The sequence below is a fragment of the Grampus griseus genome (genome assembly GCF_964374135.1).
Source record: "Grampus griseus genome assembly, chromosome: 14".
NCBI classification, from domain to species: Eukaryota; Metazoa; Chordata; class Mammalia; order Artiodactyla; family Delphinidae; genus Grampus; species Grampus griseus.
Window position 1 is genome coordinate 64,602,194 of NC_139008.1, and position 12,454 is coordinate 64,614,647.

The 12,454-nt window shown below is 38.9% G+C and overlaps 1 protein-coding gene across 4 annotated transcripts in view; it reads right to left on the minus strand.

Annotated features, from left to right (window-relative positions):
• PIGU (phosphatidylinositol glycan anchor biosynthesis class U) overlaps nucleotides 1-12,454 on the minus strand; it is a 125,230-nt gene that overhangs the window by 80,240 nt on the left and 32,536 nt on the right. The gene's annotated exons all lie outside the window — the stretch shown is intronic.

Below are 12,454 nucleotides of genomic sequence, written 5' to 3' on the forward strand. Positions count from 1 at the left end.
TTGTTCCTGATCTTAGAGGAAATGCTTTCAGTTTTTCATCACTGAGAATGATGTTTGCAGTGGGTTTGTCATATAAGGCCTTTATTATGCTGAGGTAGGTTCCCTCTATGCCCTTTCTGCAGAGTTTTTATCATAAATGGATGCTGAATTTTGTCAAAAGCTTTTTCTGCATCTATTGAGATGATCATATGGTTTTTATTCTTCAATTTGTTAATATGGTATATCACATTGATTGACTTGCATATATTGAAGAATCCTTGAATCTCTGGGATGAATCCCACTTGATCATGGTATATGATCCTTTTAATGTGCTGTTGGATTCTGTTTGCTAGTATTCTGTTGAAGATTTTGCATCTATATTCATCAGTGATATTGGTCTGAAATTTTCTTTTTTTATAGTATCTTTGTCTGGTTTTGGTATCAGGGTGATGGTGGCCTCATAATATGAGTTTGGGAGTGTTCCTTCCTCTGCAATTTTTGGGAAGAGTTTAGAAGGATGGGTGTTAGCTCTTCTCTAAATGTTTGATAGAATTCACCTGTGAAGCCATCTGGTCCTGGACTTTTGTTTGTTGGAAGATTTTTAACCATAGTTTCAATTTCATTACTTGTGAGTGTTCTGTTCATATTTTCTATTTCTTCCCGATTCAGTCTTGGAAGGTGATAAGAATTTGTCCATCTCTTCCAGGTTGTCCATTTTATTGGCATAGAGTTGCTTGTAGTCGTCTCTTAGGATGCCTTTGTATTTCTGCTGTGTCTGTTGTAACTTCTCCTTTTTCATTTCTAATTTTATTGATTTGAGTCCTCTCCCTCTTTTTCTTGATGAGTCTGGCTAATGGTTTATCAATTTTGTTTCTCTTCTCAAAGAACCAGCTTTTAGTTTTATTGATCTTTGCTATTGTTTTGTTTCTATATCATTTATTTCTGCTCTGATCTTTATGATTTATTTCCTTCTGCTAACTTTGGGTTTTGTTTGTTCTTCTTTCTCTAGTTCCCTTAGGTGTAAGGTTAGATTGTTTATTTGAGATTTTTCTTGTTTCCTGAGGTAGGATTGTATTGCTATAAACTTCCCTCTTAGAACTGCTTTTGCTGCATCCCATAGGTTTTGGATTGTTGTGTTTTCGTTGTCATTTGTCTCCAGGTATTTTTTTATTTCCGCTTTGATTTCTTCAGTGATCTCTTGGTTATTTAGTACTGTGTTGTTTAGCCTCCATGTGTTTGTGTTTTTTATGGTTTTTTCCCTGTAATTTATTTCTAATAAACCATAGCGTTGTGGTTGGAAAATATGCTTGATATGATTTCAATTTTCTTAAATTTACTGAGGCTTGATTTGTGACCCAAGATGTGATGTATCCTGGAGAATGTTCCGTGTGCACTTGAGAAGAAAGTGTAATCTGCTGTTTTTGGATGGAATGTCCTATAAATATCAGTTAAATCTATCTGGTCTATTGTGTCATTTAAAGCTTGTGTTTCCTTATTAATTTTCTGTCTGAACGATCTGTCCATTGGTGTAAGTGAAGTGCTAAAGCCCCCCACTATTACGATAATTACAACAGTAACTATTGTGTTACTGTTGATTTCCTCTTTTATAGCTGTTAGCATTTGCCTTATGTATTGAGGTGCTCCTGTGTTGGGTGCATATATATTTATAATTGTTATATCTTCTTCTTGTATATTTTTTATAAATTTATTATTTATTTTTGGCTGTGTTGGGTCTTCATTACTGCATGCAGGCTTTCTCTAGCTGCAGTGAGCAGGGATTACTCTTCCTTGCAGTGCACGGGATTCTCACTGCAGTGGCCTCTCTTGTTGTGGAGCATGGGCTCTAGGTGCACGAGTCAGTAGTTGTGGCTCGCAGGCAATAGAATGCAGGCTTAGTAGTTGTGGCTCACGGGCTTCACTGCTCTGTGGCACATGGGATCTTCCTGGACCAGGGTCTGAACCCGTGTCCCCTGCACTGGCAGGCATATTCCTAACCACTGCACCACCCGGTAAGCCCTTGTTCTTGGACTGATCCCTTGATCATTATGTAGTATCCTTCCTTGTCTCTTGTAACATTCTTTATTTTAAAGTCTATTCTATCTGATAAGAGTTTTGCCACTCCAGCTTTCTTTTGATTTCCACTTGCATGGAATATCTTTTTCCATCCCCTCACTTTCAGTCTGTATGTGTCCCTAGGTCTGAAGTGGGTCTCTTGTAGACAGCATATATATGGGTCTTGTTTTTGTATCCATTCAGCCAGCCTGTGTCTTCTGGTTGGAACATTTAATCCATTCACATTTAAGGTAATTATTGACATGTATGTTCCTGTTACCATTTTCTTAATTGTTTTGGGTTTGTTTCCGTAGGCCCTTTTTTTTTTTTTTTTTGCGGTACATGGGCCTCTCCTGTTGTGGCCTCTCCTGTTGTGGAGCACAGGCTCCAGACGCGCAGGTTTAGCGGCCATGGCTCACGGGCCCAGCTGCTCCGCGGCATGTGGGATCTTCCCGGACCGGGGCACGAACCCGTGTCCCCTGCATCGGCAGGCGGACTCTCAACCACTGCGCCACCAGGGAAGCCCTCTGTAGGCCCTTTTTCTTCTCTTGTGTTTCCCACTTACAGAAGTTCCTTTAGCATTTGTTGTAGAGTTGGTTTGGTGGTGAATTTTCTTAGCTTTTGCTTGTCTGTAAAGCTTTTGATTTCTCCATCAAATCTGAATGAAATCCTTGCTGGGTAGAGTATTCTTGTTTGTAGGTTCTTCCCTTTCATCACTTTAAATATATTGTGCCACTCCCTTCTGGCTTGTAGAATTTCTGCTGAGAAATCAGCTGTTAACCTTATGGGAGTTCCATTGTATGTTACTTGTCGTTTTTCCCTTGTTGCTTTTAATAATGTTTCTTTGTCTTTAATTTTTCTCAACTTGATTACTACGTGTCTCAGCGTATTTCTCCTTGGGTTTATCCTACCTGGGACTCTCTGTACTTCCTGGACTTGGGTGGGTATTTCCTCTCCCATGTTAGGGAAGTTTTCGACTATAGTCTCTTCAAATATTCTCTCGGGTCCTTTCTCTCTCTGTTCTCCTTCTGGAACCCCTATAATGCGAATGTTGTTGCGTTTAATGTTGTCCCAGAGGTCTCTTAGGCTGTCTTCATTTCTTTTCAGTCTTTTTTCTTTATTCTGTTCCATAGCAGTGATTTCCACCATTTTGTCTTACAGGTCGCTTATCTGTTCTTCTGCCTCAGTTATTCTGCTATTGATTCCTTCTAGTGTATTTTTCATTTCAGTTATTGTATTGTTCATCTCTGTTCTTTAATTCTTCTAGGTCTTTTTTAAAGATTTCTTGCATCTTCTGATCTTTACCTCCATTCTTTTCCCAAGGTTCTGGATCATCTCCACTATCATTATTCTGAACTCTTTTTCTGGAAGGTTGCCTATCTCCACTTCATCTAGTTGTTTTTCTGGGGTTTTATCTTCTTCCTTCATCTGGTACATAGTCCTTGGCCTTTTCACTTTGTCTATCTTTCTGTGAATGTGGTTTTCATTCCACAGGCTGCAGGATTGTAATTCTTCTTGCTTCTGCTGTCTGCCCTCTGGTGGATGAGGCTATCTAAGAGGCTTGTGCAAGCTTCCCGATGGGAGGGACTGGTGGTGGGTAGAGCTGGGTGTTGCTCTGGTGGGCAGAGTTCAGTAAAACTTTAATCTGCCTGTCTGCTGATGGGTGGGGCTGAGTTCCCTCCATGCTTGTTGTTTGGCCTGAGGCGACCCAGCACTGGTGCCTACAGGGTCTTTGGTGGAACTAATGGTGGACTCTGGGAGGGCTTACGCCAAGGATTACTTCCCTGAGCTTCTGCTGCCAGTGTCCCTGTCCCCATGGTGAGTCACAGCCGACCCTGCCTCTGCAGGAGACCCTCCAACACTAGCAGGTAGGTCTGGTTCAGTTTCCAGCGGGGTCACTGCTCCTTCCCCCTGGGTCCTGATGTGCACACTCTTTTGTGTGCCCTCCAAGAGTGGAGTCTCTATTTCCCCCAGTCCTGTCAAAGTCCTGCAATCAAATCCTGCTAGCCTTCAAAGTCTGATTCTCTGGGAATTCCTCCTCCCATTGCCAGACCCCCAGGTTGGGAAGCCTGACATGGGGCTCAGAACCTTCACTCCAGTGTGTGGACTTCTGTGCTATAATTGTTCTCCAGTTTGTGAGTCACCCACCCAGTGGTAATGGGATTTGATTTTATTGTGATTGCACCCCTCCTACCATCTCATTGTGGCTTCTCCTGTGTCATTGGACATGTGGTATCTTTTTTGGTGAGTTCCAGTGTTTTCCTGTCAATAATTGTTCAGCAGTTAGTTGTGATTCTGGTGTTCTCCCAAGAGGAAGTCCTGAGGGATCTTTTAATATTATCAAGAGTAACAATCAGCACCACCATTTACTGAGCATCTAGTTCATGCTCCCACACTATGCTAAGTGTTTCACATGCACCATCTCATTCATTTTTTTTCCTCCTCATCTCATTCATTCTTTACATTTACTCTATGCAGTAGGGACTGTTTCAGTCCCCATGTTATAGACAAGGAAACTGAGGTCCTAAACAGTTAAGTGACTTGCTTAAAGTGATAATGCCAGGAAGTGCTAGAACTAGAATTAGCTATCAGATCTGTGTCGACTGAAAAAAAAATGCACAACCTAAAGGTTGAGAGTTATGTTTTATGTGGCGGACAAAACTGAGGACTTAAGCCTGGGACACAGCATCTCAGATAGCTCTGAGAGACTGCTTCCAAAGACGTAAGAGAGGAGCCAAGATATATAGTAGTTTTTGCAACAAAGACCATGTAGTCGGAACATCAAAAGATTACTGTTAATTAGAGAAAACCAGGTATCTCAAGTTAAGGAATTTAGCGCTTTTCTATGTATGGGAAGATGCAAGCGTCTGGGCTCTCTGAAATCATTCCTTTGATATGCACCTCAGCTATCTGGGCCTGTGCTTTCTCATCCTGAGTCTCCTCAGGGTGCACCTTCGGGGGTGGCTGCAGTGGCTGACCTCTAGATGGGGAGCATCCTGTTTCTATCCTGAGTTCCCTCGGGGCTCATCATAGGGGCAGCTGTAATGTGATGGCTTGAGGGCTGTGACACATTTGTTTACTGATTTTGCAGGTAACATTTTTTCATTGACATCTGTCTGACATCACAGCAGCCTGAGCTCTTACTCTGAACCACCTCTGATAGTACTGATTCTTCTTTTTCCTTGGGAAGCAAGCCCTGTCACTCAGGTCTCTTTTGGTGGAATAAGGAGAATCGGAAGGGTCCTTGGGCGGCAAACCTCAAGAATTTCTAGTATGGAGCATCTCATTGTTGACAAACACCAACAGTGAATAAGCAGGAGTACCTATTAACACCTGTTTGTTTTCCTTTTGAAAGCCTAATGAAGATGACTTCAGAGGGATGGAGTATTTTAAGTAGCTCCTTCACCAAAGCCCCAACCTTTGAAGTAAAACCCAAGCTGCTCCACTAAACAAATCAATCTTGCCCACAGATTTGAGTTTCCTGGCCAACACCCCAACAAGGACATCACAATACAATGGCCTGGGCTTTCTCCTGGCCTGTGGCTCTCAGCGTGTCCCAGGCAACCCTGGGCTGCCACAAAGAAAGTCAAAGGAGGGCAAGTAGAAGGAGTCAAGGGGACAAAGCAAATGAGGCCACTCCCTTCTGTGGGGGCACCTGCTCCACGGAAGTCTGGGGAGAGAGGTACATAGTTTACTTCCACTGTCCCTATCTTCTTATCAATCAATTTATTTTAAATTATGTGCTCACTGAAGAAACTTTGGGAAAAAACAGATATGAGGAGGAAATAAAAATTACTAACTTACTCTGCAGAAACAAGTATTACTCTTTTGGAATCTATTTCTATTTGTGTTGTAGTTTTAACATAGTTGAGATTATACTTTATTAAACTATACAATTTTGTATTCAGCTTTTAAAAAATAAATGTATCCTCACATAATTTACAATTATTTTCAAATATCGTGTGCGTGGGTAAACTGTATTTTCTTTAATTACATGGGCAAACCATGTTTTACTTAGCCATTCCTCTCTCTACTTTGAAGTATTTTCCAATTTTTCTAATCATTATAAATAATCCTGCAATTAATGACTTAGCATCATAAAGCTTGGTCTGTAATTCTGCACTACTTTAGGATAGGTTATCAAAATTAAAATTCATAAATCAAAAGAACAAACACTTGAACTACTGCCAAACTGCTTCCCAAGAGGGCTGTACTAATTTATAAGTCAACTTGCCATGTGGGAAAATGCCAGTTTGATAGCACTTTGCCAGAACTGAGAATTATCTTCTAAAATCTTTGCCAATTTGAAAGGGAATAAAAAACCACTTCTTTGTTATTTCAATTTGCTTTTCTTTATTAGTTATCTAAGGAGTTGAATATTTTTTCATAGTTTTTAGTCATTTAGATCCCTTCTTTTGTGAAATCTCCCAACTGTTTTCTTCTTTAAAGAGTGAATTATTCCTTCACAAATTTTATTAAATATCTAATTATGTGGTACAAATGTGAAATATAGAAATATGACCTGCAGATTTTATAACTGAACTTTGTATATACTGCTAATAGGGATTACTAATATATTCAAAGAGAATAGTTCAGAGACCTAACTAAAATAGAATTCTTCAAATATTTTAATAGATTAGAAATGTTACTTGCGACGGTCTCTACTTACAGCTGCCAACAATGGAAAATAACTTAAGTGTCCAGCAAAAGGGAAGGCCTAGGACCCATGACAAACATACCTGAGGAATGGAAGTGGAGGTGGGGTGGGGTGGGATGATAAAAGACTTTTACTTCTCATTTCATATGTTTGAATTTCTTTTATTTTTACCACGTACTTGAACTACTCCTAAAATTTTAAAAACTTAAATTTTGATGTAAAGAAATTAACAAATGTGACTAATGTCATTCATGATTCATACGAAACAAGTAATAAAATTAAAACAAAATTGTGCATACAATATTACAAAAATGTTCATAAAATTCATTTGACAGAAATCTAGAGTGACATAATAAAAAATTTTTTTTTCTGTGGAACCAAAACAATGTGGCTGCAAAGGAGTGACATATAACTTTTTTACATTTTTTCCCCCAAACAAAATCATTCCATTGACTTAAAGGGTCTTTTGAAAGATGTTCTTAAAATGGCATACTTTACATTTTTGTGTGAGACTTCTATTGTACACACCTCAGAGAGCATGCCTTTAGTCTTTCTACCTCTGTGCTCAGCTATTTTAAAGGTGACATTTCCAAAGGCCAGTGCTCAATCCCTTCTGCCAGGCTGCCTCATACAGTCCTTACTTTAATGGACACCAGGCACCTTCATAAATGAGTCTACCTGAGCTGGACACTCTGGAAACAGGAACTGAGGCAGGGGATGTTCACAGACAGCAAAGAGTCATTTCAAGTAACCTGATAATAAGTTAAACTAAATGACCTACAGAAAGACTAACTACAACCACTCCAAGAGAAGCAATGTCTTATGAAGACCTAAGTCATTCCCGCGTGCCACCCTAGGAAAGGTAAGTAAACTCTAAGTAAAAGGTCCTATGTACAACTTTTGAGTCTTTATTTCCTCAGTGTGCAAATTATTCAGCAATAATGTAGGGAAATAAGAGCTCTCATACACTTCTTATCCGAGTACACATTGGTAAAACTCTTGAAGGCAATTTAGTGATAAATTTCAGAAATCCTAAAGAAGGTATACACGCAGTGACACAATAATTCTATTTCTAGGACTTTAGAGTAAGAAAATAATTGAACATGTGTGTGACAATTACTGTTAGAAATTACATTAGAAAATTAACTGTATGGGAATTCCCTGGCAGTCCAGTGGTTAAGACTCAGCACTTTCACTGCTGTGGCCCGGGTTCAATCCCTGGTTGGGGAGCTAAGATCCCAGAAGCCACATGATGAGGCCAAAAAAGTTTTTAAATTAAAAAAAAGAAAGAAAATTATAGTATTATTTAAACAGCTGAAAACTGGGAAATTAACTAGATATTTAATAGAAGTTGGTTAAAGAATTTCTATTTATTCATCAAGACAACGGAACAGTAAGCAGCCATGAAAAATGACAGACTAAATGTTTACTGACATGTGGCAGACTGTATTTTTGTCCCCAATTCTTAACCCCTCCCTATGTCCAGGCTCTTTGCCATATAACTTTGCAGTGCCCCCCCATTGTGGACAGGATGGAAATACTCACACCTGAGATCACCCATGTTTTGTTTTGATCAATGTGATGTAAGCACATGTGATACAACCAGAACTTCAAAAGCTCAAGCCTGATTGGGCTTGCTCACAGTTGTGTCTCTGCCATCACTATAAGAAGAATATGCCTAAATTAGTCCCCTGGTCCATGAGGATGACAGACATGTGGTGAAGAGCCCAGCCTAGATGAGCCAACTACAGTCAGCTGCCAATGCATGAATGAGCCCCGATGAAACCAACAAACTGCCTAGCCACATTCAACCTAGATCAGCTGACACCTATCTGACTTACAGACACATGAGCTAAGTGAATGCGTATTGTTGTTTTAAGCCACTGAGTTTTGGAGTGGTTTGTCAAATAACATTTTTGTGATGACAGTTAACCGATACAATATTTAAAAGTGTAAAAGAAAAATGAGGGAAAAATCTGGAAAAATATACCTCCAATGCTAAGAGACTTCTAGTGAAAAATGGTAGATTAATCACATGTATATCATCTTTCCCTCCAATAACCTCACTAAAATGACAATAAAGCATTAAAAATAGTCTTAAATAACAAATTAACAGAAGAGACTATAGCAAAATAATTTTTAACATAATAGTGGAAACATTAAAAGCAGGAGGAAGAGGGATAAATGACTGAGCATTATGGAAGAAATTACAGCTCAATGGCCTGCAGAGAGGAATACCAATAAAAATCAGGCCAACTCACCCCATACAACTTCTGAGAGATCCAGCACCTTGAAGGTTATCAGATACTATGGCAGGTGGGGGTAAGTTACAGAGATGAGAATCAAGCTGAACGTTTGTATACAGACCAGACAGAACCCCAGGTCTCACCTCAACTATGTGCAGCCAGGTGACTATCCCTACATACCCCATCCTTCTAACATTCTTAAATAATAAGCAGACAGCCAAGGATCACCATAAATAAGAGAAAATCTACCCATATGAAAGACAGAGCCCAAGACAAACAGAAAAAAGAGGCAGGGTGGGGGGGAATCCAGGAAGACAAAGAGAACAATGGAGAACAAATGGAAACTGAAAACAAAACCAAGAAAACTCAGAGAGATAAGAGAGGATATCATGGTGATAAAATAATAATGATGCTTCAAAGAAACAACTGGAGACCAAGAAAGAACTTAAATCAATAGAAAATAAAACACACAAATTAGATCAATCCAAAAAGTCCAATATCCAATAGACACCCCAAATGAGAGGACAGAGAAAACAGAGAGGAGAGAGAATTTGAAAAACAGTACTGGAATATCTTCTAGAACTAAAGGACACTAGTCTCTATTTTGAAAGGGCCTACCAAGTACCCAGTAATGAATGAAAAAAAGAACCAAGTAGACATAGCATCATGAAATTTCAAAATACTGAGGATAAAAAGAAGATCTTAAATCTTTCAAAGAAAAAATTAGGTTACGTATAATGGCTTCAAACTGTCCAACAGCAACCGGGATGCTAGAACACAGTGAAGCAATGCCTTCAAAATTCTGAAGGAAAATTTTTTCCAGTCTAGAATTCTATACCTTGCCCCAACTATTAATCTGGTGCTAAGTTAGAAAAACACATTTTTTCATGTGTGGAATGATTCAAAATACATATCTCACACACCCTTTCTTAGAAAACTACTAGAGGAAGTACTTTAGGAAAACCGAGGAAAAAAATCAGTAAACGAAAAAAGGAATCTAGGAAAGGGATACAATACAAGAGAATTATAAGGAAAAGTTCCACTATGATAGCTTTGCATCAAGACCAGACAACAACCAGGACAGACTGGTACAGGATGAAAGATGTGTGAGGCAGATCTCCAGAAAAATAATGGAACCAATAAACTATTTGATGTACTTAACATTTTTTTAAAAAACTACAGACCTACTTTGTTTTACTGTACTTTGCAGATATTGTGTTTTTTACAAATTGAAGGTCTGTGGCAACCCTGCATTAAGTAAGTCTATCAGAGCCATTTTTCCAACAGCATTTGCTCACTTTGTGTCTCTGTGTCATGTTCTGGTAATTCTTGCAATATTTCAAAATTTTTCATTATTATTATGTTTGTTACGGTGATCTGTGATCAGTGATCTTTGATGTTACTCTTTTAATTGTTTGGGGGCACCACATGCCCATAATATGGCAAACAACTGATAAGTGTTGTCTGTGTTCTGACTATTTCACAGACTAGCTGTTCCCCCACCTCTCTCCCTCTCCTCAGGCCTCCCTATTCCTTCCTAATATTAAAATTAGGCCAATTAATAACCATACAATGGCCTCTGAGTGTTCAAGTTAAAGGAAGTGTTGCATACTTCTCACTTTAAATCAAAAGCTAGAAATAGGGTTTCCCTGGTGGCACAGTAGTTAAGAATCTGCCTGCCAATGCAGGGGACACAGGTTTGAGCCCTGGTTCAGGAAGATCCCACATGCCGCGGAGCAACTAAGGCCATGTGCCACAACTACCGAGCCTGCGCTCTAGAGCCCACAAGCCACAACTACTGAAGCCCGCGTGCCACAACTACTGAAGCCCGTGCGCCTAGAGCCCATGCTCTGCAACAAGAGAAGCCACTTCAATGAAAAGGCTGCACACCACAACTAGAGAAAGCCCACGCGCAGCAATGAAGACCCAATGCAGCCAAAAATAATAAATAAATAAAAGGACAAAAAAAGCTAGAAATAATTAAGCTTAGTGAGGAAGGCATGTCGAAAGCTGGGATAGGATGAAAGCTAGGCCTCTTGCACCAAACAGTTAGCCAAGTGGTAATGCAAATGTAAAGTTCTTGAAGGAAATTAAAAGTGCTACTCCAGTGAACACATGAGTGATAAGAAAGCAAAACAGCCTTATTGCTGATATGGAGAAAGTCCAAGTGGTCTGGAGAGAAGATCAAACCTGCCACAACACTCCCTTAAGCCAAAGCCTCATCCAGAGTAAGGCCCTAACTTTCTTCAATTTTATGAAGGCTGAGAGAGGTGAGGAAGCTATAGAAGAAAAGTTTGAAGCTAGGAGAGATTAGTTCATGAGGTTCAAGGAGAGAAGTCTGTCTCCGGACCATAAAAGTGCAAGGTGAAGTCGCAAGGGCTGATGTAGAAGCTGCAGCAAGTTATCCAGAAGATCTACCTAAGACAATTAATGAAGGTGGCTACACTAAACAACAGATTTTCAATGTAGACGAAACAGCCTTATTTCAGAAGAAGATGCCATCTAGGACTTTCATAGCTAGAAAAGAGAAGTCAATGCCTGGCTTCAAAGCTTCAAAGGACGGGCTGATTCTCTTATTAGGGGCTAAATTTTTTTATTAATAAAGTATGTTTAAATTAAACTATGTACATTTTTTTAGACATAATGCTATTGCATACTTAACAGAATATAGTATAGTGTAGACATAACTTTTATCTGTGCTGGGAATCCAAAAAATTCGTGTGACTCACTTTATTGCAATATTTGCTTTATTGCTGTGATCTGGAACCAAACCCACAATATCTCTTAGGTATGCCTGTATTGTTAGGCACTTGAAAGATCTAGCAGAGCAATTGAGGGGAAAAAAGTGATTGGTACAGAAAGATAAAGCAAAACAAAAACAAAAACAAGCAAAAACCCCACAATTACTAATCCCAGAAAAAATAAAAGGTTGTACAAGAAAGAAAAAACAACCATAGTTATTACTTTTCCCAGCAGTGAATAATACATATACTGTCATAAAATATAAGTACCAACTACTGATTTAATCAAAGCTGTGACATAACTTCTCTAGGAAAACCAGGTAGAAGGGAAGTGAAGATATTGGTAAAAGAAAGCTAAATCTTTATCTCCCATAATAAGAATACAATAGATAATGTCTAAAATTTATAATTCATGAAACAGCAATACGAGGTCTTATTTGGAAATATGGAAATAAATACTAGCAAAAAAATAAAGTAGTTCCATCAAAGAAGTTGAACTAGGGATGGGAAGAAAGGGGCAGAACACTGCTATTCTCATTGTAAGCCTTTTAGAAGTTTTTGTTTTTTGTTTAAACTATGTTAACAGTGACTCTCTGAGTGGCAGAATTTCAGGATGTTTTAATTAATTTTTTTCTCTTGGCTTATCTAAATTTTCTATAAAATTACTTGTGTAATTTAAAAAAATGTTTTTAAGTGTTTTTTTTTTTTTTTTTTTAATCCACAGCATAAGTGTTACAAAAGCCTGTACAAATTAGGGACTGAACTTCCTTTGGGGCCTT